Source organism: Dasypus novemcinctus, chromosome 5, assembly GCF_030445035.2.
Source record: "Dasypus novemcinctus isolate mDasNov1 chromosome 5, mDasNov1.1.hap2, whole genome shotgun sequence".
Taxonomy (NCBI): Eukaryota; Metazoa; Chordata; class Mammalia; order Cingulata; family Dasypodidae; genus Dasypus; species Dasypus novemcinctus.
The window spans coordinates 107,713,197-107,740,549 of NC_080677.1; the positions used below are offsets into that span (position 1 = coordinate 107,713,197).

The 27,353-nt window shown below is 38.9% G+C and overlaps 1 protein-coding gene across 2 annotated transcripts in view; it reads left to right on the plus strand.

Moving 5' to 3' along the window:
- Positions 1-27,353, plus strand: part of AHCYL2 (adenosylhomocysteinase like 2) — a 272,609-nt gene that overhangs the window by 15,548 nt on the left and 229,708 nt on the right. The window lies entirely within an intron of this gene.

Sequence of the window (27,353 nt, forward strand, 5' to 3'; positions counted from 1 at the left end):
CAGGGCCTCTTGACCCATGTGGTGAACTGGCCCAAGCACAGTGCTGCCACGTGCAAGGAGTGCCATGCCACGCAGGGGTGTACTCTGCATCGGGGAGCCCCATGCACAAGGAGTGCACCCTGCAAGGAGAGCTGCCCCATGCGAAAAAACCCAGACTGACCAGGAGCGGCGCCATACACACGGAGAGCTGACTCAGCAAAATGATGCAAAAAAAAGAGACACAGATTCCTGGTGCCAGTGACAAGAATACAAGTGGACACAAGAACACACTGCAAATGGACACAGAGCAGACAATGGGGGGGGGGGGGTGACAGGGAGAGAAACAAAATAGAAAATAAATCTTAAAAAAAAAGAATGATGTTGTGAGTGGTGCTTAGGAACCACTCTAAAAAGATGTCTGGTCTTTGCTCAGTTTCATCCTCTAATGCAGCCCTGGTTGGCCCTTGTCTCCATTTGGCTGTTTGGTTGGATGGAAAATGGCTCTCCAATGCCTTTATTTTATTTTATTTTTTTCTCCCCCTCACTGCCCTCCCTTCGCCCCCACTGTTTTTGCCATCTGTGTTCATTCGCTGTGTGACCTTCTGTGTCTGTTTTCTTTTTGTCTTCTCTTCTCATTCTCTCCTCTAGGCTTCACCAGGATTCGATCCCGGGGACCTCTAATGTGGGAGAGTAGTTCCCTGTCACTTGAGCCACCTCAGTTCCTGGCCTCTGTTGTGTCTCGCCTTGACTCTCCCCTGCATCTCTCTTTTGTTCCGTCATCATCTTGTTGTGTCGCTGCATGCCTTGCAGCACCCCTTTACCAGGAGGCCCCAGGGATCGAACCTGAGTCCTCCCATATGGTTGACGGAAGCCCAGTTGCTTGAACCACATCTGCTTCCCTCTCCTATGCCTTTAAATAACATCTGCACACCAACTGTTTCCAAACTTATTTCTTTGGTCAAAACTTCTCTTCTGAATGCCCAATCTTGGGTATGTACAACTGTCTACTTGTAGTTGAACTAAAGCTAACTTGTCCCAGACTGATTTTTAAAATTCTCTGTCTAACCCCCTTGGCCCAATTTGTTCCTCTTGTTTTCCTCATGTCAATTAAATGATAGTTCCATTATTTTTTCTTTTTAAAAAATTATTTAAAATTACATAAGAAATACATGAATATGCTCTTGTAAAGTAGTCAATCTAATAAAGTATTATTATAGTCCTTCCTTGGCCCTCAGCGAATCTTATTCTCCTCCCCAGAAGTGACTTCTGCTATCAGTTTGTTCATTTATTTAGACTTTTTTTTCTGTGAGTTTATATACATGGTTGTACATAGAGAATTTTTTAGTTTTATAATCATACATAAATAAAAGTACATTACATATTCCTTGTTTAGCAGGTTGCTTTCTTTAGTTAACAGCATGTCTTGGGCTCTTCACATATGAGTACATATAGACCTATCTCATTCTTTTTAATTCCTGAATTGATTTCCAAAGTTTTTACCATTGCCTATTAAACCATTCTGTTGGTGCACATTTAACTTTTTTCTTTATTTTTTAATGTTTTATTTTGAAATACTTTCAAATTTATGGGACAGTTAAAAAAATAATACAAATGCCATACAAAGAACCCTATTATACCCTAATCCCACTGTACCCCCAAATACCCAGTTCCATCAATTTTAACATTTTGCACATTTTCCATATCATTCTATCTATCCATCCGTCTGTCTGTCACATTTTCTGAACACTTGAGTATAGGTTATATATATCATGCTCCTTGAATACTTAATACTGCCTTGTACATTTCCAAGGAACAAGGATATTCACTTATATAAATACCTTAAATGCAGTTATCATTATTCAAGCAATTTACCATTGATATTAAAGTTTATAGTCTATATTCCAATTTTTTTATATTTCCCAGTAATGTCCCAATAAAAATAAGGCAGTCTTTTCTTCCTTGCTAGAACTCATCTAGAATCATTTATTGTATTTAATTGTCATCGTCTCTTTAGTTGCTTTTCTTTTTTTTAATTGTGGGAGCGTATATACAACATAAACTTGCCCATCTCAACCACTTATAAGCTTACAATACTGTGGGATCAGTTACATTCACAATATTAAGGTATCCTTACCACCTTCCATTACCAGAACTTTCCCATTTCCTTAAACAAAAACCCTGTACCCATTATACATTAACTCCTTATGCTCCCTGCCTCCCACCCCTAGCAACCCGTACTCTAATTTCTGTCTATGAGCTTGCATATTTTCTAATATTTTCCTTGAAGTTACCATGGGGCTTAAATTTAACATCTTAAATCTGTAATATTTTCATTTGCTTTCATACTAACTGAACTTGTTAATAGTGTACACAAACTATGTACCTGTACTCCCTGTCCCCCCACCTTTATCCAGTTCTTAACACAAATTACGTTTATGTGTTTTAAGTCCAAATTTACTGATTTCTCCTTACATTTTATATATTTGCCTTTTAGATACTGTAGGAAGTAAAAAGTGGAATTACAAACCAAAAATACAATAGTACTGGAATTTATATTTATATTTGTTATCCTCACTGGAGATGTTTATTTCTTCATGTAGTTGCAATCAATTGTCTAGTGTCCTTTTCTTTCAGCCTACAAAACTTTCGTGAGTATCTCTTGTAGGGCCAGCCTAGTGGTAAAGAACTCTCTCAGCTTTTATTTATTTGGCAATGTCTCAAACTCTCCCTGACTTTTGAAAGGCAGTTTTGCCTGATATAGAATTCTAGGTTGGCAGTTTTTGCTTTCAGCACTTTAAATGTGTCATTCCACTGCCTTCTTGATGCCATGGTTTCCAGTGAGTAATCAACATTTAATTTTATTGAAGCTCCCTTGTATGTGATGTGTTGCCCATGTCTTGTGGCTTTTAGAATTCTGTATCTGGCATTTGACACTTTGATTATAATATACCACAGTGTGGATCTATTTGGGTTCACCCTGTTTGAAGTTTGAGTGTCTTGATGTATAATCATGTCTTTCATTAAATTTAGAAAGGTTTCAGCCATTATTTCTTCTTTGAATACTCTCTCTGCCCCTTTCTTTCTTTCTTTCTTTCTTTCTTTCTTTCTTTCTTTCTTTCTTTCTTTCTTTCTTTCTTTCTTTCTTTCTTTTCTTTCTTTTCTTTCTTTTCTTTCTTTTCTTTCTTTTCTTTCTTTTCTTTCTTTTCTTTCTTTTCTTTCTTTTCTTTCTTTCTTTCTTTCTTCTCCTTCTGGGATACCCACAGTGTGCATATTGATACATTTGATGGTGTCCACAGGTTCTTCAGACTCTGTTCACTTTTCTTCATTCTTTTTTCTCCCTCTCAGTCAGAATGATTCCAATCATCTTACTTCAAGTTCTCTGATATTTTCTTCTGCCAGCTCCAATCTGCTGTTGGTATCCAATAGGGATTTTTAATTTCTGCTACTGTGGTCTTCAGCTCTGTTTGGTTCCTTTTCATAATTTCCATCTCTCTACTGATATTTTATTTGTGTTCATCTGTCATTTTCCTGATGTCTTTTAGTTCTTTGTCCATATTTTCCATTAGTTCTTTGAGCATATTTAGGACTGTCTTGTTGAAGTCTTTGTCTGGTTATGTCCTAGGTCTGATCCTCCTCATTGATGGTTTCTTTGTGTGTGTGTGTGTGTGTGTGTGTGTGTGTCTGCTTGTCTTTCTCTTTTAGGTGGCATGGGGGACCGGTCCTGGGACCTTCTGGAGTAGGAGAGAGATACTTAATCTCTTCTGCCACCTTAGCTCCCCCTGATGGTTTCTAATGCTTTAATCTTCTCCTTTGCCTGGGCCATCACTTCATGTTTCTTTGTATGTTTTGTAACCTTTCACTGAAACCTGGATGTTTTGATATTTTAAGGAGTTAGTTATTGCGGAATTTAGACTCTGCGCACTTGTTCCTTAAGCCTGTATCCAGTTAGGGTTATGACAGAGCTTTCCTTGAATGCCAGGAGCTAACAAACAAAACACAAAGAAGAGTGAAACAAAACTTATTTCCTAGTCCTTGCAGATGGACCTATGTGAAGTGCTCTCATTTTGGGCTTATCCATATAGTGAGTTTGGAAAGTAGCTCCTGGCCAATGAATAGTGACTTCCCTGATTCTTTCTGTGCATTGGACTTGTCTTGGCCTGTTTACACAGTTCTGAATGTCTCTTCTTCTATAGGAAACAGTTCTCTCACAGTCCTAGGCACTGCAATGTATATATTATAGCCAGAAGTCCCCTATCCCAGGCAGTATGACTTCACTGCTCTCTTACAGTGTCCTGTAGAAGAGCTCACTGAGCTGCCTTTTATGTACAATGTTCTGGGACAGTGAGTCCTCAGGCCTTCACCTGACAGATTGGGTCAGGCATACATGCTCCCAGTATGTGCATGAGGTTTACTCTACTCCCTCCAGAACCGAAACCAGGGATCTACACTGAGAGCAAAGCCCAGCTCCATGTGAAGCGCATGATTGGTTAGGGAGGGGCTGGTCTGGGTTGTGCAAGATCCTACCACTTTTTTTTGATTCAATACTTGTCCTTTTACTGCAGTCCTTTAACTATATTTTAGAGCTTTGAGAAAGATATTTCGGCCAGTGCTTGCTGGTTGTTTAAAGCTTCTGTGGGGGAACAGAGTCCTGAAGCTTCTCATTCTACTGTCTTGATTGGGGTGTACCTTAACTTTTTTTGTTGTTATATAAACAGTGCTTCAATGGCCATTTTTTGTATCCTCTTTGTGTACATGTAGAAATGCTTCTCTAAAATTTATACCTAAAAGTAGAATTTTGGGGTTGAAAGATATCTATATTTTAAATTTAATATATAACATTATTGTAGCACCTTAAAAAATCTAGTACTATTTTACACCTCAGCTAACTATAAACTGGAGAACGCTTTTATCACACTGTCGCTAATACTGGGTATTTTTAAATCTTTGATTGGGAAACATTTTACTGTTGCTTTTATTTTCATTTCTCTGCTTTTAATGAGATTGAGAATATTTCTATGTATTTATTGACAATTTACATTTTTTTCTGGGAATTGCCTATTAATATTTATTCATTCAACAGATATTTATTGAGTGACTACTATGTGCCAAGTGCTGGGGACCCAGTCCTGAACAAGACAAATGGAAATCTCTGTCTTCCTGTTGGATTATCTTTTCGTCTTCGGTTTAAAGGATTTTTTTTAATATATTATGGATATTCCTTCTTTGTGTGTATGTTGCAAATATTTTTACCTTACCTATTTCTTATTGATTTGTAACTTTATCACTTTAAGTTTTATGTAGTTACATTTTAAAAATGTAGTTAGCAGTTTTTTTTCTTTGTGGCTTAAACATTCTGTGTTTCAGAGTGGTCTTTCTTACCCCTAATTTATAAACAAATTCTATTTTTTTCCAGTTGTTTTTGTGGTTATATTTATTATATTTTGATTTTTAATCCATCTGGAATTTATTTTTGTTTGTAATGTAAGATAGGGGTTTAACTTTTTTTGTCCCCAAATAAATTTAATATTTTACTTTTTACTTGTTCTCTGATTTTTTTTTTCTCTTTAACTTGTCCTTAACTGTTTTTCTTTCTGAACTTTGAGCTGGACATGTAAAGTAACTTAGTAAAGTTTGATTGACATCTGTACATACTTAATTAAAGAATAGGGAAGTGGATTTGGCTCAACTGATAGAGCATCCACCTACTATATGGGAGGTCCAGGATTCAAACCCAGGGCTTCCTTACCTGTGTGGTGAGCTAGCCCACGTGCAGTGCTGATGTGTGTAAGGAATGCTGTGCCACGCAGGGGTGTCCCCCGCGTAGGGGAGCCCCACGCACAAGGAGTGCACCCCTCAAGGAGAGCCGCCCCCTGCGAAGAAAGTGCAGCTTGCCCAGGAGTGGCGCTGCACACATGGAGAGCTGACGTGACAAGATGATGCAACAGAAGGAGACACAAATTTCCGGTGCCGCTGACAAGAATGCAAGTGGACACAGAAGAACACATAGTGAATGGAAAGAGAGCAGACAATGGGGGGGGGGTTGGGGGAGAGAATGGGGGATGGGGATAAATACAAAACAAATCTTAAAAAAAAAGTATATAGAATGTTTTTAAGAAAAAGAATGATACTGAAAGTTATCATCCTGGTACTGCTAATTGTAGTGCTTGTAATGAGCTTTTTCACAGAAACACTTGATATTTTGGCAAATTATACTTTTAGTTTAGCAGATATAGATTAGTTTAAGTTTTTATAGAAAAGTCTCAGGGTTATCGCAAATCCATGTCCTGTACAGCAGAAGTATGTAGAGGAACACACCTTCTCCAGTTAATCTAAGTTGGAAAAATGTATTACTGTATGGTTCCTTTCCAGGATAATGCCTGATTTTTTTAGGCATTGCCAGGAATTGAGTATGTGTTGTGAGGGTATAGGAAGAAAAAAATTTGCCCTGGTTTTGTAGTTGTGTGTATCTACCTTTCGAAGTTGGCATCACTTGCTCCAGTTTAAAGAGGGACTTCTTTTCCTAGTAGGTAAGTGTCTCTTTCAACAAAGCTTTGTTGGATAAAGCTTGACTGAGTCTAATCTTGGACCACTTTCTGCTTTGGGAGATGGAAATGAAATAGTCTAAAGCAATTTCCTTTTTAGAGCCTATCCTGGAGTATATTATAGAAGTAGAGAAGCTTTTGGATGCATATCTAATAATCTACCTAAAACATTTTGAGCTTGTTTTGTGCAAAAACCATTTGTCTTTTGTGTGCCAAACACTGTTAAGTGCTAGAGTTAGAAAACCAGCAAGATACCATTCTTGCCCTCAAGGAAAGGATAGGGAATGTAAACATGTAAATAAATAAATGCAGTTAGTTTGATATGAGAAATACTGATAGCAAGAATTGTTGTAGTTGAAAGAAGTCAGCATTGAACTAGAGGTGTATCACCTTAGGAAAGCTAGTTAGTTGTTCATCCAAGAGACTTCACTCTGTAGAAGAACCTTTGGGAGGTTTCTATGTTCCAGCTTTAGAAGTGCAGAAATTCATATTTAGTGAATGTTATTCACTACTTGGTACTGGATCACACAAACAAACTCACGAGAGACTCATTTAAAGCAAAATGAGAACTTCTCATTTATAGCCAGATATGTAACAGTCAAGCTTATCTGATATAATCAATCAGAGAATACGCTGGAAAATTTGCATGGGGAGTTCTAATTATAGTTAGAGGAAATTTATTAAGTTTGGAGAACTTTAGATCCTTGATACCCAAACTGTGACCAAACCATTGGAATAATCTGGAAACTTGTTAGAGATGCACAATCTCAGATAACTTTTGTTCTGTACTGGTGTGTACCCTCCAAAACCTTAATTCTCTACGTATTGTTGAACAGACATAGATTTAACAGTGGTTCTTATTTAATTTTTCTCCTTTATGAAACTTCAGGTTAGAGAGGCAGGAAAATCTTAGGGCTTTGTGGAAGGGTGGAAATTTATAATAAAACTTGTTAGAATAGTTACAAGAAAAACTCGATACAGACCCAGATACACAAAGACAGAAACCCAGACACATACACACACAACACACACACAGACTGCCCTCTCACAGACATCCTTGCCTGTACACAGAACCTCCAAGACCCCTCCTAACACAGACTCTTCCCCCACACAGAGACCTCTGCACACACTCTCCATGCATCTCCTCAGAACCCCATGGTTATCCACAGAAAGGCCCCAAGTGCAATCACAGAGAGTCCCCCCATGCACGCCCACACAGGCACCCCCCCAAAAAAAAACCCACATAGGGACCTCCAGAGAGAGACAGAGAGAGAGAAACACAGAAAGACATCAGCACACACTGACACCTGTTAGGTAATGCTTAAGAAGGAGATTTTCATAGGACCTGAGTAATATTTCCCATGGTTATTTTGAGGAGAAGGATAAGTATTGTCTTTAAGGTACTTTTACCTTAGCCAGAAAATGAGGCAAAAAACATACGGCTGCCCTTGGGTTTGCAGAACAGTGAATGCTGCGAAGCCATTTTGTCTGAGTTGGTGTTCCTGGAACTACTTGTTCCTGGGCATCATTTTCAGTTTTTGATGTACTCATTATGCTTGGATGGGAAGTTGTATTCCTCTTGGTTTCTATCAGGAGCCTGTATCTTATAATGCTGGTTAAGTCTTATAAAAGCTGGTTAATGCTCTTCTAGTCATTTAATACATTCCTTTGATGACCCCCACCACTCCCCCCACAGCAACACTCTCCCCCATCATCATGACACATCCATTGCATTTGGTGAGTACATCTCTGGGTATCGCTGCATCTCATGGTGAATGGTCCACATCATAGCCCATACTCTCCCACGTTCCATCCAGTCGGCCATGGGAGGATCCTCATTGTAGCTTTTGATTGCATTTCCCTAATTGCTAGTGATGTTGAACATTTTTTCATGTTTTTTTTTTTGCCATTTGTATTTCTTCCTTGGGCAAATGTCTGTTCAAGTCTTTGCCCATTTTTGAATTGGGTTGTTTGTCTTTTTATTGTTGAGTTGTAGCATCTCTTTATATACCATGGATATTAAACCCTTACCAGATATATGATTTCCAAATATTTTCTCCCAATGAGTCAGCTGCCTTTTCACACTTTTGACAAAGTCCTGTGACATGCATAAGTGTTTAATTTTGAAGAGGTCCCATTTATCTATTTTTTTCTTTTGTTGCTTGTGCTTTGAGTGTAAGGTCCAAGAAACTACCTCTTACTGCAAAATTTCGAAGATGTTTCCCTACATTTTCTTCTAGTAGTTTTATGGTCCTGGCTTTTATATTTATGTCTTTGATTGATTTTGAGTTGATTTTTATATAGGGAGTGAGATAGGGATCCTCTCTCATTCTCTTGGTTATAGATATCCAGTTCTCCCAGCACCATTTGTTGAAAAGAACTGTTTCCTGGTAACACAGACTTGGTAGCTTTGTAAAAACCAGTTGGCTGTAGAGGTGAGGGTTTATTTCTGGACTCTTAATTCTATTCCACTGATCAATGTGTCTGTCTTTATGCCAATACCACTGTAGCTTTGTAATATGTTTCAGGTCAGGCAGTGAAAGGCCTCCCCACATTGTTCTTCTGTTTTAGGATGCTTTTGGCTAAACAGGTGCAATTTCCCTTCCAAATAAATTTGGTAATTGCCTTTCCTATTTCTATAGAGTAGGCTGTTACCATTTTGCTGAACTCATTTATTAGCTTAAGTAGCTTTGTCATAGACATTTTAGAATTTTCTAAATATGGGGCCATGCCATCTGCAGATAATAAGAATTTTACTTCCTCTCTTCCTATTTGGATGCCTTTTATTTATTTTTCTTGTCTAATTAGCTCTAGCTAGAACTTCTAGCACAATATTGAATAACAATGGTCAGAGTAGACATCCTTGTCTTGTTCCCAAACTTAGAGGGAAAGCTTTCAACCCTTCCCCATTGAGTATGATGTCGGCCATGTGTTTTTCATATATGCCCTTTTCATACTGAGAAATTTTCCTTCTATTCCTATCTTTCAAAGTGGTTTTATCAAGAAAGGATTTTGTATTTTGTCAAATGCCTTTTCTGCACTGATCAAGATGATCATGTGGGTTTTTTCCTTTAATTTGTTAATTGGTTTTCTTATGGTTGAACCACCCTTGCAAACCAGGTATAAATCTCCCTTGCATAGGTGTATTCTATTGTTATGCTGTTGGATTTGATTTCCAAGTATTTTTTTGAGAATTATATATCTATGTTCATTTAGAGAGAATGGTCTGTATTTATCTTTTCTTATAATATCTTTATCTGGTTTTGGTGTTAGTGTGATGCTGGCTTCATAAAATGTATTGGGTAATTTTTCCTCCTCTTCAATTTTTTGGAAGAGTTTAATCAGGATTAGGGTTAATTCTTCTCAAAATGCTTGTTAGAATTCATCTAGTCTTGGGCTTTTCTTTGACTGGAGATTTTTGATGACTGGTTCAGTCTCTTTAAATGTAATTGGTTTGTTGAGTTCTTATATTTCTTGTAGAGTCATTGTAGGTTATTTGTGTGTTTCTAGGAATTTGACTGTTTCATCTAGGTTGTTAATTTTGTTGGCATACAGTTTCTCATAATGTCCTCTTATGATCCGTGGGGTCAGTTGTAACTTCCTCCCTTTCATTTCTTTTTTTAAAGATTTGTTTATTTATTTCCCCCTTGTTGTCTGCTTTCTTTGTCCATGCATTCTTCTGTTTCTGCTTGTCTTCTCTTTAGGTGGCACTGGGAACTGATCCTGGGACAATCTGGAGTGGGAGAGAGGGTCTCAATCTCTTGTGCCACCTCAGCTCCCTGGTCTGCTGCATCTCTTATTGTCTCTCCTTTGTGTCTCTTTGTTGTGTCACCTTGCTGTGCCAGCTCTTTGCTTGGGCCAACTTGCTACATAGGCCAACACTCCTGCATGGGCCAACACTCCTGTATGGGCCAGCTCTCCACTCAGGCCAGCTCACTGTGTGGGCCACCTTGCTTTTACCAGGAGGCCCCGGGAGTTGAACCCTGGACTTCCCATTTGATAGATAGGAGCCCAGTTGCTTGAGCCACATCTGCTTCCCTCCCTTTCATTTCTGATTGTATTTATTTACATCTTCTCTCTTTTTTTCTTTGTTAGTCTAACTAGGGGTTTGTCAATTTCATTGATCTTCTAAAGAACCAGCTTTTGGTTTTGTTGATTTTCTCTATTGTTTCTTTACTCTAAATTTCACTTATTTCTGCTCTAATATTTATCATTTCTTTACTTCTGCTTGCTTTGGGATTGGCTTGCTCTTCTTTTTTTCCTAGTTTCTCCAGTTGTTCAGTTAGCTCTTTGATTTTAACTTTCTTTTTCTTTTTTAACACAGGCTTTAGTGCTGTAAATTTGCTTCTCAGCACTGCCTTTGCTGTATCCCATAGGTTTTGATAAGTTGTGCTCTTGTTTCTAGTCATTTCAATATATTTACTAATTTCTCCTACAGTTTCTTCTTTGACCCACTGATTGTTTCAGAGTGTGTTGTTTTGCCTCCACACATTTGCTAATTTCCTCCTTTCCCGTCTGTTATTGATTTCCGGTTTCCTTCCATTATGATCTGAGAAGGTGGTTTGTATAATTTTAATCTTTTAATATTTATTGAGACTGCCTTGTGACTCAACATATGGTCTATCTTAGAGAAAAATCCACAAACACTTGAGAAGAATGTACAACCCACTGATTTGGGATGCAGCATCCTATATATGTCAGTTAGATCTAACTCATTTTTCATATTGTTCAGGTTTTCTCTTTCCTTGTTGATCTTCTTTCTAGTTGTTCTATCTAATGATGTGAGTAGTGTGTTGAAATCTCCAACTATTATTGTCAGGATGTCTATTTCTCCCATAAGTTTTGCCAGTTTGCCTCATGTATTTTGGGACATCTGTTAGGTACATAGATATTTATGACTATTATTTCTTCCTTGACCCTTTTATTAATAAATAATGGCCACCTCTATCTCTTACAACTTTTTTTGCATTTAAAGTCCGTTTTGCCCCATGTTAGTGTAACTACTCCTGCTTTTTTAGGAGGGGATCTGTTTGCATGAAGTATCTTTTTTTCAGCCTTTCACTTTAAGCTGATTTGTATCACTGTGTCTAAGCTGAGTCTCTTGTAGGCAGCATATAGATAGCTCATGTTTTTTTATCCATTCTGTCAGCCTATATCTTTTGATTGGAAAGTTTAACTCATTCACATTCAATGATATTACTTTAAATCCATTATTTACTTCCACCATTTTATTTTGTGGCTTTCATATGTCGTATCTTATTTTTGTCTTTTTTACTCTTTTGGTTATCCTTTCTGTGCGTCTTGACTTCTACACTTTCCTCCAAGCCTTTTCACCTGTCTTTTTCTTTCAGACTGCAAGGTTTCCTTTGGTCCTTCTTGCAAAGGCAGATTCTTCTTTATGAATTCTTTATCCAGCAAAATTGAGAATTCATAAAGAGGACAATTTTGCTGGATAAAGAATTCTTAGCCGGCAATTTTTCTCTTTTAGTATCCAATTATTATTATTATTTTTTAAAGATTTATTTTATTTATTTCTCTCCCTTCCCCCTTGTTGTCTGCTCTCTGTGTTCATTCACTGTGTGTTCTTCTGCATCTGCTGGCATTATCCAGCAGCACTGAGAAACTGCATTTCTTTTTTTGTTGTTGTTATGTCATCTTGGTGCACCAGCTCTCCGTGTTTGTGGCACCACTCCTGGGCAGACTGTGCTTTTTTCATGTGGGGCAGCTCTCCTTAGGGGGTGCACTCCTTGTGTGTGGAGCACCCCTACGTGGGGGTGCCTCTGCGTGGTGTGGCACTCCTTGTGTGTGGCAGCACTGCGCATGGGCCAGCTTACCACACGGGTTGGGAGGTCCTGGGGATCGAACCCTGGACCCTCCATATGGTAGACGGATGCTCTATCAGTTGAGCCACATCCGCTTCCCTCAGTATCCTAATTATATAATACCACTTTCTTCTATCCTCCATGTTTCTGATGAGAAATCCACACTAAGTCTTATAGGATGTTCCTTTGATGTTATGGTTTGCTTCTCCCTTGCTGCTCTCAGAATTTTCTCTTTATCTTCAATGTTTGACATTCTGAGTAATATGTGTCTTGGAGTAGGTTTATTTGGCTTTATTCTGACTGGGGTATGCTGTGTTTCTTGGACATATAAATTCATTTCTTTCATGAGAGGTAGGTAATTAATTTTCAGCCATTATTTCCTCAAATACTCTTTCTGGCCCTTTTCCCTTCTCTTCTTTTGGAACTCCCATGACACGTATGTTATTGTGCTTCATGTTCTCATTCAGTTTCTGAGTTCCTGCTCAATTTTTTCCATTCTTTTCTCTCTTCAACATTAGCTGTTCTGTTTTCTGTATTGCTTATTCTTTCTTCTATCTTTCGAGTCCACTGTTGTATGCCTCTAATTTTTTTTTTTAAAGGAGGTACAAGGTGTTGAACCCAGGACCTTGTACATGAGAAGCAGATGCTCAACCACTGAGCTACATCCACTCCCCAATGAGATTTGTTTTTGTTTTTAGGAGGTTTTTCTGGGGATTGAACCTGGAACCTCGTATATGGGAAGCAGGTACTCATTCAATTGAGCAAACATTATCTTCCCTCTAATTTTATTTTATTTTTTGAGTTCCTGGGGCTGGGGATTGAATATGGAACCTCATATGTGGGAAGCTGGTGCTCAAAGACTGAGCCACATCTGCTACCCTGAGTTCGTTTTTTCATTTGTTTTGCTTGTTATTTGTTTTTGCTCTTTCAGGAGTCACTGGAAACTGAACCTGGGACCTCCCATGTGGGAGGTGAGTGCTCAACTGCTTGAGCCACATCTGCTCCCTCTAATGTGTTTTTTATTTTCGTATAATTTTAATTTTTTTGTCTAATTTCTTTTTAATTTTTAATCTTTAAAAAATATTTATTTATCCCGCCCCCCCATTCCCCCATTGTCTGCTCTCTGTGTCCATTTGCTGTATGTTCTTTTGTGTCTGCTTGCACTCCCATTAGGCAGCTCTGGGAACTGATTCTGGAACCTTCTGGAGTGGGAGACAGGTTGTTACTCTCTTGCACCACCTCAACTCCCATTCTCTAGGTCTTCTTATTTTCTGTCCTCTGTGTCTTTTGTTGTGTCATCTTGCTGTGCCAGCTTTCTGTGTCAGCTGGCACTCTTGTGCGGGGCGACTTTCCCACACTGGGTGGCATTCCCATGCAAGGCAGCATTCCTGCGCAGGGCGATATTCCCACATGAGCTGGCAATCTGCATGGGCCAGCCCGCTGCATGGGCCAGCTTGCCCTCACCAGGAGGCCCTGGGCTTCAAACCCTGGGTCTCCTATATGGTAGACAGGAGCCTAACTGGTTGAACCACATCCGTTTCCTCTCCTGTGTTTTCGATGTCACCTATTGTGTCTTTCATTTCCATAAATTGTTATTTTTCTTTTCAGGTTTTTAAATTCTTCTTTGTCCTCATCTAGTGTCTTCTTGATGTCATTTATCTCGTTAGCCATATTGTCTTTCAACTCATTGGTTTGATTTTGGAGATTTGTATGAACCTCATTGATTAGTTGTCTCAAATCCTTTGTCTCAACTGGGGCTTTGCTCTATTGCTTTGCTTGGACCATTTCTTCCATTTTCTTTGTAGGCCTATAATTTTTTTTGCTGATGTCTAGGCATCTGATTATGATGGTGAGTTTACTTTGATGCTCAATTTTTCTCTATTGTATAGAGATTTAGTGTCAGGAGGCTGTGTGTTACTGCTGTTCTTTGATTTTTGGTTCAACCTGCTCTAGGTCTTTAGGATTATCCCTGTTAGTTGCTTAAATCTGAGCTTTGGACTCATGAATGGGTTTTAGGCTCACTTCCAAGGGCCTTGGGGTGGGAGACTGCAAAGGTTGGGAAAAGCCTTTCTTACTTGCTTACTTTTTTTTTTTTAGGTACCCGGGGCCAAGGATTGAACCCGGGACCTCGTACATGGGTAGCCAGCAGTCAACCTCTAAGCCATGTTGGCTTCTCTGAGTTGGTTTTATCATTATTTTCTTGTTGTTTGTTTTTGTTTTTTCAGGAGGCACCAGGAACCAAACCTGGGACCTCCCAAATGGTAGGCAGGTGCTCAACTGCTTGGGCCACACCTGCTCCCCACTTGTTTACTTTTAATTTCCTTGCATGAACTTCCTTGTTCTACCCACAGATGCTTCTGACAGCCCTCTCAGTTCAAAGCCTGGTTGGAGTGTGTTCCCTGCAACAACGACAACAATGTGACATCACTTTACGCCCATGCTGGCTCCCAAGGCAAACAGTGGTGGGGCTCCACCCAGCCTGGAAGGGCTCCTGGGACACAGCAGACCAAAGATATTGGCCAGAAGCTGAATCAGCCTTAGGCTGTGTCCCTCCAGATTCCTGGGGAGGTGACCTGATCCCTGCAGCCCCCTTTGTCTGTAGCAGCTGTGCAGAGGCAGGAGAATTCAAAGCTATATGCTGGGAAGTTGCGGGAGGGGCACTGGCAGCTGCTCCTGCACCTTCTACTCACAGTCTTTCTGTCGTGATTTTTTTCCTGGGTGGTGTCCATCCTTCCCCTGGTGTCCTAAACCCTAGAACATTTTTTTCCAGACCATTTCTGCCTGTCCTCAAACTATTTTTCTGGGAGAGAAATGAGTCCTGTGTCTCTCTAATCTGCCATCCTTTAGAGTCTTATAAATTATTAATTAATTTTTCCCCCCAATTAGGTCTTTAGTATATCTGGAAGTTTATTTTTATATATGTGTGAGATAATGATCTAATTTTATTTTACTTTTATAACTAAACACCCCAGCCCTGTTTGTTGACTAAGTCTATCTTTGCCTCATTGTTTGTAATGCCACTATCATAACCCCATATCCATTTCTGATCCTGGAGTCTCCATTTTGTTTCATTGGTTTCTTTGTCTTTTTACCAATGCTACACTTTTGTACTTGCTAAGAAGTTTATGAAAACTTGGTATTTGGTTTGGGAAGTTCCTCCTAATACAGTCTTTAAAAAAATTTTTAAGTTTTATTGAGGTATAATTTACATAGCATAAATATCCACCCATGATAAATTACAATTAGTAAATGTATTTGAGGAGTTTTGAAACCATCACTGCAATCTAGTTTGGGGACATTTCTGTCACAATTTGCCTTTTCTGGAAATTTCAGTTAAATGGAATCATATGGAATCGTATGGTCTTTTGTGTCTAGCCTTTTCCCTTAGAATAAAATTTTTGAAGTTCATTTATGTATCAGTAGTTGTCTTTTTTGACTGAATAGTATTCCATTGTATGGATATACCACATTTTTTTTAACCTGTTTACTAGTTGATGGACATTTGAATTATTTCCATGTTTGCCTGTTTTGAATCAGGCTGCTGTGAACAATTGTGATTAAGTCTTCTCACGGACATATGTTCATATTTCTTTTTTTTTTAGATTTTATTTTTATTTATTCCCACCCCCCCACCCCCCCCATTCCACCCATTCCCCCACTGTCTGCTCTCTGTGTCCGTTCACGGTATGTTCTTCTGTGTCTGCTCATATTTTCATTAGGTGGCTCCAGGAACCAGTCCTGGGACCTTCTGGAGTGGGAGAGAGGTGATTACTCTCTGGCACCATTTCAGCTCCTCTGTTCTGCCACATCTTATTTTCTCTCCTCTATGTCTCTTATTGCGTCATCTTGATGCACCATCTCTCTGGATCAGCCAGCTCTCCTGTGCAGGGCCACATTCCTGCATGGGTTGGCACTCCATGTGGGCCAGCTCACCACACAGTCCAGCTTGCCCCCACCAGTAGGCCCTGGGCATCGAACCCTGGACCTCCTATATGGTAGATGGGATCCCAGTTGGTTGAGCCACATCTGTTTCCCCACATTTCTTTTGGGTAGATGTCTGGGAGCAGAATTGCTGGCTCATATATTCAGTTTATGTTTAACTTTTTGAAAAAGTGGAAAACTTTCCCAAAGTAATTGTACCGTGTTACATTCCCACCAGTAATATTGAGGGTTCCAGTTTTCCACATCCTTTCCAGTCTTGGCACTGTGAGTCTTTTTTTTTTCTTTTAAAGTTTCATTTTTTATTTCTTTCTCTCCCCTTCCCCGCCCCTCTCCCCCCCATCAGTTGTCTGTTCTCTGTGTCCATTCGCTGTGTGTTCTGTGTCTGCTTGCATTCTTGTCATGCAGCATGGGGAAACTATGTTGCTTTTTTTTTTGTTGCATCATCTAGCTGCATCAGCTCTCCATGTGTGCGGTGTAACACCTGGGTAGCCTACACTTTTTTTATGTGGGGCAGCTCTCCTTGCAGGGCGCACTCCTTGCACGTGGGGCACCTCTATGCAGGGGACACCCCTGATTGGCACAGTACTCCTTGTGTGCACCACTACTGTGCATGGGCCAGCTCCACATGGGTCAAGGAGGCCCAGGGTTTGAACCGTGGACCTCCTATGTGGTAGGCAGATGCCCTGTCCATTGGGCCAAGTCCGCTTTCCTGGTCTGCTCTCTTGTGTCCACTCACTGTGCGTTCCTCTGTGTCCATTTGCATTCTTGGCAGCACTGGAAATCTGTGTCTCTTGTTTATTTTGTGCATCATCTTGCTGCGCCAGCTCTCCATGTGTACGGCACCACTCCTGGGTGGGCTGTGTTTTTTCGTGCAGGGCGGCTCTCCTTGCAGGGCGCCCTCCCTGCTCGTGGGGCTCCCCTACATGGGGGACACTCCTGCGTGACATGGCACTCCTTGTACACGGCAGCTCTGCACATGGGCCATCTCACCACATGGGCCAGAAGGCCCTGGGTTCGAACCCTAGACCTCCTGTATGGTAGGTGGACGCTCTATCAGTTGAGCCACATCTGCTTCCCAGAATTGTTTTCTTAATTTCATTTTCATATTGTTCATTGCTAGTATATAGAACTACAATTGACTTTGTATATTGATCTTACATCCTGCAACTTTTTATTACCCTGATTTGTTTTTGGAGATTCTTTAGAATTTTCTACATACAAGACTATGTTGTCTACAAAGGACAATTTTACTTCTTTTTTTCCAATGTGTATTTTTTTAATCCTCCCCCCCCCTTTGCGGCTTTTTATGGGCTGTCTGTTCTCTGTGTCCATTCGCTGTACGTTCTTCTGTGTCTGTATTTTTACATTTATTTTATTTCCCCTCACCCCTTTCAGCTTGCTTACTGTTTCTTCTCTGTGTCCATTTGCTGCAGGCTCTTCTGTGTTCTCGCTTGTCTCCATTCTTTCTGTTGTGTCACCTTGCTGAGTCGGCACTCCATGGCACCTGCAGGCTGGGCGGTGCTCCGCAGCGTGCGAGCAAGCCTGCCTTCACAAGGAGGACCTGGGATGCGAACCATGGGCCTCCCATATAGTAGATGGGAGCTCATCTGATTGGGCCACAGTCGCTTCCCACCAATGTGTATGTTTTTAATTTATTTTTCTTGCCCTGTTCCACTGGAACCTCCAGTGCAATGTTGAATTAGAGGTGGTGAAGTGGACATCCTTGTCTTGTTCCTGATCTTAGGAGAAAAGTATTTAGTCTTTCACTATTAAATATGCTGTCAGCTGATAGTTGGCAGGGCAACTTTCTCTAAATATATTCTTTTCTTTTTTTAAGATTTATTTTTTTAAATTTATTTCTCTCCCTTTCCCGGCTCCCCTCCCCCCAGTTGTTTGCTCTCTGTGTCCATTCGCTGTGTGTTCTTCTGTGTCTGTTTGTGTCAGCGGCACCCAGAATCTGTGTCTCGTTTTGTTGTGTCATCTTGCAGCGTCAGCTCTCCGTGTGTGCGGCACCGTTCCTGGGAAGCCTGAACTTTTTTCACACCAGGCGGCTCTCCTTACGGAGCTCAGTCCTTGTGTGTGGGGCTCCCCTATGTGGAGCATGCCCCTGCATCTGCATGGCACGGCCCTCCTTGAATGCATCAGCACTGTGCGTGGGCCAGGTCATCACACAGGTCAGGAGGCCCTGGGTTTGAACCATGGACCTCCCATGTGGTAGGTGGATTCCCTATATCCATTGGACCAGATCTGCTTCCCTGAATATATTTGTAATGTTTTTATTTTGACTGGATAAATTGGCATGTATCAATGGATATCAGTTACTTGGTATTCATATTTCTTTCAGCTGTCAGACAAACAGCTCTTGTCTTTCATGTAGAATAGGACAATTCTCATGATACCCTGTATGTTTTCACTTTGAGCTTTTGAAATTTTGAATCATTATTCTAAATTGATAGCTCATAGGCCGCTGCATGTCCATATTTAAGTCCAGGGTATTTTGTAGTTGATCAAGATTGCAACCAAAACACTGAAGCCTTTGTGTTTTCTGATGCTGTTATGATTTCCCTTCTATAGGGAGAAATTCTGTGACATTTTCTCTTGAAAGGAAAATATGTGTGTTTTAATAGGTTTTCTTTTAAATAGTTCAACAGTTTTACCTATTCCCATAAGATCCACCAGCAGCATCTTTTATTGCGTTGGGACACTAAGATACCTAGATGTCTGAGTTTGATAAATGCTTTATCCCTTAGACTGTAAACACCACAGTGGCTGAGAATGTGTCTTTTTCATATTGAATTAATGTTTTTATTTTGAATTTTATTGTTCTTATAGTTGTTTTTACATTTTTTGTGGTGTATATCTGATTTTTTAAAATTAATTTTTTAAAAAGAAGCTTTAGATTACATAAATGTTACATAAAAAATATAGGGCATTCCCATATGCCCTTTCCCCTCCCCCTCCCCCACCTTCTCACATTAACAACATCCTTCATTAGTATGATACATTTGTTAAAATTGATGAACACATATTTTGAAGCATTGCCAGCAGCCGTGGAGTACAGTTTACATTATAGTTTATGCTCTGTCCTGCCCAGTTTTCTAGGTTATGACACATTATATAATGGCCTGTATCCCTCATTGCAATGCCATGCAGGACAATTCCAGTGTCCCAAAAATGCCCCCGTATTACACCCATTCTTCCCTCTGCCTCCCCCCCAGAACCTCTGGTGGCCACCGCCTTCATATCATTGACATAAGTTCCTCCATTGCTAGAATAATAATGTCTATAATTGAATAATAATAAGTCTACTTTAGTCCATTGTTCATTCCCCAATCTTGAGGATTTTGGCATGGTAATGCTCACTCTGTTTCCATATGACAGGGAGCTTAGATCCTATGGGGCAGATGGATGGAACCATCTTGCTTGCAGTTGCAGACACTCTCTGTTCCTTGGGATGGGTGTTGTCCATCATCATTTCCTTGTTAGTTGTCCTGGGTGAGACCACTGAACTGGAGAGTAGGTGTTACAACTCTGCTGTGATTCAGGGCTCCACTGGCACATGAACAAACCAAAGATTTAAGTCTTTGGCACATATATTTATCAAGTATAGTATTTATTATAGGTTCAAAAAATAAAAAGGGCAGAAGAACCATGTGTAGGGAAACTAAAAGTGAATCTAACTCTGTTACACTGGGAAGCATAACTTCCAAAGTAGGTCCACTGTTAGGGTGCCACATTCCTGAGCTTGTCTGCCCTGCTTATAGTATCTGTATATCTCTAGAGTCCTCAGAAGCCCTGCTATCTGAGGCATCATTTACTGTGGCAGTCAATGAGATCCTGCTGAGACATGCATAAGCATAATCTCTGGAATGACCTTCAGACTCACTTTGAAATCTCTTAGCCATAAAAAACTCACTTGTATTTACCGTTTCCCCCTTTTGGTCAAGGTCTTTTTTTCCAGATGAGTTGCTAGTTGGTGCTTGGTAATAATCCCTTGGTGCCAGGGAGGCTCATCCCCTGGAGTCATGTCCCATGCCAGGCAGAAGGTAGTGCTTTTATATGAGTTTGGCTTAGAGGCCACATTTGAGCAACAAGGAGGCTTTCAGGAGGTAATGAGCCTGTGTCTTCTTGTTCACTAAATTTTTATCATCTGGCAGATAGAAAAGGTTTTGAATGAAAGAATGAATCAGTCTGTTTGTGTTACCTGTATAGAAGAATGATTAGTATAAAATGGTTTTGATTTAAGGTAAATTGTCATTCTCTAAGTCCTCAAAGCATTTCAGAGTAGGGATTGTTGTCTGTTTAGTTTTAATAGGATTTTGTTCCTCAGTGTCCTTTTTGTAATTAAGCTAAATATTGCCAAGTTTATTAATCTCTTTCTTATGTATATTTTTAAAATTTAAACTTGTCTATTCTCCATTATAGTTTGGTAGAATCAAAGTAATTTGGCGCTGTGCTTCTGCCAATTAGTCAAATTATTTTCATGTGATTTCTTAGAGATTTTAGGCTTAGACAGTCTTGACTAAATGGGTAATTTTGTAGGAACCTGTTTCAACAGTTACCTCTAAACCTTTGTGATAATCAGTTGTCAGAAAAGGAATGGTTATGAATATCATGTAGGAAGTTGATGTCTTTAGTAACATGACTAGTTGAAAAAAATCAACTCTTTTTAATTTTTTTTTAAAGGTTTATTTATTTCTCTCCCCTTCCCCCCTCACCCCAGTTGTCTGTTCTCTGTGTCTATTTGCTGTGTCTTCTTTGTCTGCTTCTGTTGTTGTCAGTGGCACAGGAATCTGTGTTTCTTTTTGTTGTGTCAGCTCTCCATGTGTGTGGCACCATTTCTGGGCAGGCTGCACTTTCGAGTGCGCGTGGGGCTCCCCTACATGGGGGACACCCTTGTGTGGGACGCCACTCCTTGAGTGCATTAGCACTGCGTGTGGACCAGCTCCACATGGGTCAAGGAGACCCGGGGTTTGAACCACGGACCTCCCATGTGATAGATGGACGCCCTAACCACTGGGCCAAGCCCGCCGCCAGTAACATGACATTGTTCTTACTCACAAGTACTTCTTTTGAAGAGAGATCAGCATTTGTTAATTGTGGTAGGCTAATAAATATATTTATTCTGAATTGAATAGCTCATTTTGGTTGCTTTGAATGAAGAATTCTTATTTGGCACATGAGACCACTTCTCCATTTCTGTCTGCTTTGTTGCGTAGACCCTGCTACAACATGGAGGACTACTGTTAGAACTTGCTTATTGTGGTACTTGAAATTTTTGGCTCCCAGCCTTCTTCTCTGTTCTTGCTCCTCAGTAATGCTTCTGTGGGCTTCTTATTAGTCCATACTTTTTCACCTTTTTTTCTTATACTGCTTGATAATGATAACTCACATAGCTTAATAATGATGGTATCTAAAAATAATTATTTCCAACTTGACTATCCCCATTACTTGGCACAGCTAATCCTAAATTCTTTTTCTGGAATACTGCTGTCTCAGTTATCACAGTGGCTTATAAATTTTATGATCTTTAGTATCTTTTGGGGCATTCCAGAAATTACTGAATGAGAATTTTTTCTACTCTTTCTCTTAGGGTAGTCTCTTTTGATCTCCTCTGTTTGGCTAGCTGATCTACTTTTTGGTCATTAGGTATATGATTTGCTTTTGGTGGATCTTGCCTAGTTTAATGCTGGCACAAAATAGTGGTTGATATGAGCCCCAGTCATGAACCATTGATTTATAAAATACATCTTGCCCCTTACTAACCCAGTTATCTCTGTCCCATGAATGGATGTAATCTCTGATGCAATCACAGATGGGAGACTTTCATATTAGCTTTTCAGCTCTTGTGTAACATTTTTGGTTATGTTTTCTTTCAAGTGGTATTGATAATTAAGCATTTGTAAAGAGCTCAAAGGTTTTTAGGTTCTCAGGCTAAACAAAAATAGAACGGTGTGTAATATGTATTTATATGTGTGTGTATGTATGTGGTTTCAGTATGATGATACTGGCCAATTCTAAAGCAACACTGGTTCTATTCAAGAGCATCAGGTTTTTCCAGTTAAGACACTTTTGGCTTAAAAACTACTTTGCATATTTTACAGTTTTTCTACTTTTTTTCCAGAATTGTTCCTTAAATATGCAGCAGAGATCATGGTAAATCTGTATCCCCACATGTAGACTGGGAGACTCAGCAGAAGGGCCCTTGGCTTAAAAGGAGCAAAGATGTTGGGTAATTCGGGACTTACAGTCAGATTCTTGAAGCCTCTGTCCCTATTCTAGGAAAGTCAGAACTTTGCCAAGATGTAGAAGGAGTGTCAAAAAATACTCTCTTTAGAGCACTTATAAATATGAATTAGTTCTTACAAAAGCACTGTTGTAAGCAGTTACAGTTTACTAATGGTAAGGCCAAATAAAATGAAATTCAATTAATATTTGTTAAAGGCCATTAAGCCCTCTACTTCAGTGCTTGTCCAAGACTCCAGAGCTGTAAACGGAGAAAACAAATGGTACATTTAAAAGTTTACACAATGTAATTCTGAGCAGATCCAGAGATATAAGGTCATAATAAACAAATATTCTTGAGCAGAGATTAGAATGTAAATATATCAAAATATGCTTGTTTAGGTTTTCATGTTTTGTGAATTTTCAAAGGGATAAAAGTCAGAATTAGGAAAAGAAGAAACAAACTTAGTTTTATCTATAGTTGTATCTTTTGTGCTTAAGTATTATGATTTAATCAAATGAACATTTGATTAAAGTATCATAGAATAGGAATTCAAATTCACATATTTACCTTTTGTTTTAAATGTTAGCATAACATTTAAGTGAAGATGCTTTATAGATAGAAATTGGAGTCAGAGTGGAAGGAGGGATCAAGAATATCTTTGGAATTTATCATAAAGGTCACAGTTTTAATGTACTTAGAAGGATAACATAGAGGGCAAAAGGTGGCTAAAGTGAGAGCCTTGGGTACAAAGCACAACTGAGGAACATATAGAAGAAAAAGGGCCGACAAAATTGTTATTACCCACCATAACATCATTTTACCTTTGTGTAGCTCTTTATAGCTTTCAACCCAGTTAAAGTCATTATCTTATTTGATACTGAAATAGAGTTTGAAATAAACTAGGTGACTTCTTAGTAAAATGTTAATTTCAAGGAACCTATTACTGTTTCTTTTCTAAAAACTACTAAGATAAAAGTTAAAAATAAATCTGGATACTTTACATTGAATTATTTTGGTACTTGATTGGTATACTGTTAATGTTTTTCGAAGAAATACCAATTTTGTTGAAACTAGAACCCACATTACTTAATTTTCTGTCCGGATCTCTTTGTTGTACTGTACTTCTGTGAAACCATAAGGCTTGATTAAGCAGTGGGTCACTTAGGTAACTTTTTAACCTGTATAGCTATTAAGTTGCCTTTAGGTGTATTTACAGATTTGTAGCTTTGAAATAAAGCTTGTGAATGAGTTTGTTCTGGCATTGAATATTATTGCTAATAACTTGTAAGTATAGACCAGGGGTTCTTAGCAAAGGGTCTGTGAACTTGGATTAAAAAAAAAAAAATCCTTGTGGTGATGTGTTGGAACAGATATGATATATTTATTAAATAATATACAATATATAGTGTGGACTTAGTAAGGGGTCTGTGGTTTTCACTTGACTGGCAAAGGGGTCCATGGAACAAAAAAGGTTAAGAATCCCTGCTATTGATTGTCATTTAAAGGCTTTAGGAAGATTATTGGTGTTTGCCAAGTAGAAAAGGATTTATATAGGTTAGGCTGAGGGTATAGGATTATTTTCAGACTTTCTTAATCAATGGAAAACCCTGAGGCCTATAACTGTGTAATCCCTTCAGTTTCTGGGATAAACAGTATGGGTTTGTAGACAGTACCTTTAATTATCTCTGATATTTCTTTTAATTATTCCATCCTTTTCTTCTTTATCCACTAGCTTCAGAAATTTTTTCATACATATCTCTAAGGAAAAAAAAAATGTCTTAGAGCTTCTATTCTGTCAGATAATTATTAGTACTAAATAAGTGCCAGATACTAATGTGTTTATAATGGTAAACAAAACTAGCCATGTTCCCTGCCCTCATGGAGCAAAGAATCTAATGAAGGAGTCACACCTTGATCAAATGACCATGAAAATAAATAACAAATCACTTCTGCAATAAATGCTGTGAAGGAAAGAATGATATATGATAGTATGGAGAGAATTCATTAAAGAAGGCTTGACCTAACCTAGGAGTTATGAAATTTTCCCAGAGAAAGCGACATTTAAACTGAGATATGAAGAATATGTGAACAGAAAATGGAAGTGTGTTCCAGACAGAGAAAATTTGTGTGCGAAGGCCCTATAGTGGGAGGGAGAATGTCATATTTGAATAATTGCAATAAGGCCAGGTGGCTTGAATTTCCAGAGCAAAGAGACAATGATATGATGTGAGATGCAAGTTTTTATAGAGTCTCTTAAGGATTTGACCTTTATCTTAAATTATGGTGGGTGTTAAAGGTCAGAGGGTGGACGGGTGCAGAAGGGTTGAAGCATAAATAGATATGTGTTTTGAAAAGAAGCATTCTTGTTAAGGCATGGAAAACAGATTAGCAGGAGGCAAGAGTAGGGAAACCATTTAGGAAACTATTAGAGTAGTCCAATGAGAGATAATGATATCTTGGTCTAGGTAGATATCAGGGAGTATGGAGGACAGTTTCAAGAGATAGGCAGTAAAATTGACAGGACTTTGTGATGGTTTAGATATGGAGGGTAAGAGAACATAAGGAATCAAGGAGGACTCGAGCAACTGGGTGGGTGGTAGTGCCACTCACCGAGGCATAGAATATTTTATCTAGCAATTATTAGGGATAAAGCAATTCATTTGATAGTCCTGGCTTGAACTCAAGGGAAGTTGATTAAAAAAAAAAAAGAGGTTGAGTACCAATTAAAATGAAACTTATTCCAAAGAAGGAGGCAGTGTGAAGACTAAAGTTATGTAGATGCACCCACATTACTGAATTAAAGCTGGCTTATTACCCTTTATATTAGTCAGCCAAAAAGTGTGCTGATAAAAAGTATCAGAACACTGTTGGCTTTTATAAAGGGTATTTATTTGGGGTACAAGCTTACGGTTACAAGGCCCTAAAGAGTCAAATTCAAGATTACTCCCTCACCTAAAATCTCTTGCCATGTGTTGAAACAAGATGGCAGGTGACTTCTGCGAGGATTCACCGTTATTCTTAGGGCTCCATGGGCCCAGCTTCTTCTGATCTCAGCTATAGGCTGGCATAGATAGGGCTCAGTTGTTCTGTTTCTTCAGCTGCAAACTATCAGGTGAATGGCTCATCTCTTTTCCCAGGGACCACAGGATCCTCTTCTGTGTCTTTGGAGCTCCCTTCCTCATTTTTCACTTATCTGCTTCTGTCTCCTTGATTGTGTGTCCGTTTATAATCCTTTGAATTTAATACCGTCAAAAGGGTATCATGCCCAGAGGAATGGAGCAGTTTACAAATATTATCTATACCTCTTTTTTGAAAATCATAAATAATATCAAACTGCTACACCCTTCTACTTTCTCTCATTATTATTATTATTATTTGGAAGAAATACTAATTGGAAAGCCAATATGCTACAGTCAGAATGGGAGGCTAGAAGAAACTTTGAAAGATACAAGTTATTAGAGCTTTAAATAAATGTTCAAATTTAAGAAATAATGCATGCAATGGTATAAAATTCAAAAGATACAAAAAAATAGATAGCAAAACTAAGATTCTTGCCCTCTAGCACCTGACTGGCCCTCTTCAAAGGCAACCAGAATCTTTAATTTCTGTATATCCTTCAGAAGTCATGTATGCATATACAAGTGTAAATAACTTTTTAAAAATATACAAGTGGTAGCGTACTACACACATCATTCTGTATCTTGCTTTTTTCTGCTAAGATTATTTTAGAGCTGCTTTGTTGTTTTTGAAGCCTGTAATATTCCACTGTATGAAAGTACGATAATTTATGTAACTAGTTGGCTATTGTTGGTCATTTAATACTGTAACGATATTTTTGTATATATATGTTGAACACACATATGAATATATTTGTAGGATAAATTGCTACAAGTGGAATTTCTGGATCAAAGGGTATATATATTTTTATCTTACGAATATTGCCAAACGTATAAGTGGTTATATCAGTTAACATTCCCAAACAGTAATATGTGAATAAACAGAACTGAATCTCTAAACCGAATTTTAGGAGAAACAAAATTATAAATAGTGAAATTTGTATTATAATGCTTTTTGTATTGTGCTGTTCTTATTGAAGAGAGGTAGGTACTCTCTTTTACCTTGGAATTGATTTTATTGAGCCACCTCAATCAGATTGAAAATACTGATTGTAATCCAGCTCCCCTTATGTTATGTATGAAGAAGAGAGGTCTGGAGAGATTAAACTATTCCTCCAAGGCCACCCAAAAAGTAGACAAAGATGGATTGTAGAATCCTGAGAGGAAAATAAGAAGGGCTTAATGGTTCTGAAATGTATACAAAAGTAATTTCTTGATCTTCTCTGTAATTGTAAACCTCAATTAATGACAGTGAGAATAAAACCTTTTAAAATTAACATTTGCTGGTTTGATTTTGTTTTCACAAGCTTCATGGTAAGTGGAGGCCTTGGAGGCCTAAGGCATGGGAATAATATAGGGAGCATGGTGGTCAGGGAAAAGTAAGAGAGAAAGTCTGCCTTCATATGACATGGTGACAGCTCATATGAAGAGCAAAAGGGACAAAGACTTGCCAGACAGGATGAGGAGATATAGGAAAAAAAGAATCTAGAGCTCCTAGTCCAGTGTCTGGCATTGTTTTGGAGAGCAGAATTTAATCAGATTATGCATATGTACATGACCCAGCAATTCTGTCCCTGAGTATGTATTCCAAAGAAATTCTCATATAGGTCCATGAAGGGTCATAGGTTCATTACAGTGTTATTTGTGCTTGTGGAAAACAATCTTGTCCTTGTTTTTCCCCCAAAGATGGATAAAATGTAATGGATTTATACCACAGAATAGT